The sequence below is a fragment of the Pongo abelii genome, chromosome 16 (genome assembly GCF_028885655.2).
Source record: "Pongo abelii isolate AG06213 chromosome 16, NHGRI_mPonAbe1-v2.0_pri, whole genome shotgun sequence".
In the NCBI taxonomy this organism is placed as follows: Eukaryota; Metazoa; Chordata; class Mammalia; order Primates; family Hominidae; genus Pongo; species Pongo abelii.
In genome coordinates, this window is record NC_072001.2 from 104,005,646 (window position 1) to 104,006,694 (window position 1,049).

Consider the following 1,049-nt stretch of genomic DNA (forward strand, 5'->3'; position numbering starts at 1 on the left):
TTAAATAAATCCTTTGACAGAATGAATCAATTGAAAAAGAAGATACAAAACCCCAAATCTGGCAATTAAAAAGGGAAATAACTATAGATACTGAAAAAATGTTTTAAATCAAAGAAGATATTATGAACAACTATTTCATACACTTTTGAAAAACCAAAGAATATATAGAATATAAGCTGCCAAAACTGACAAGTAATGAAAAATGTGAGTAAACCAGTTGCAATCAAGAAAATCAGGTGGCAAACTACAACCTTACTCAGATTTTTTGGGTATATTTTTATCAAATTGCCAAAGAACAGATAATTCCTATTTTTATAAGTTCTTACAGATAATAAGAATTAAGTAAGATAAAATACTAACATAACGTATATCTTGCAGATAAAAATAAATAAGCTTTTAATTTATTTTTTGTGTAAATATAATCTATATTAAAATAAACCCAATGGTTCCTATAAGAAAAATTACAGGTCACTTAGAAGTCTCTTAGAAATATAAATGTAAAAGTCCTACAGGAAATTTTAGGGATTCTAATCTAGTAGTGTCCTAAAATAATAATTTGTCATGACTAAGTTAGGCTTACACCAGAAATGGAAAGATGGTTTTTTCATTAGGTATAATGTATGCATATGTCATCTCATTAATATATTGAAGAAGAAAAGGCCGGGCACGGTGGCTCCCGCCTGTAATCCCAACACTTTGGGAGGCCAAGGCGGGCGGATCATTAGGTCACGAGATCAAGACCATCCTGGCTAACACAGTGAAACCCTGTCTCTACTAAAATTACAAAAAATTAGCCTGGCATGGTGGCAGGCGCCTATAATCCCAGCTGCTTGGGAGGCTGAGGCAGGAGAATGGCGTGAACCCGGAAAGCGGAGCTGCAGTGAGCTGAGATCGTGCCACTGCACTCCAGCCTGGGCAACAGAGCGAGACTCCATCTCAAAAAAAAAAAAAAAAGAAGAAGAAGAAGAAGAAACATCTATGTACCTTTCAAAAGAAACAGAAAAAGCACTCAATACAATTTAAAGCCCATTCACAAGAAAATATGCACA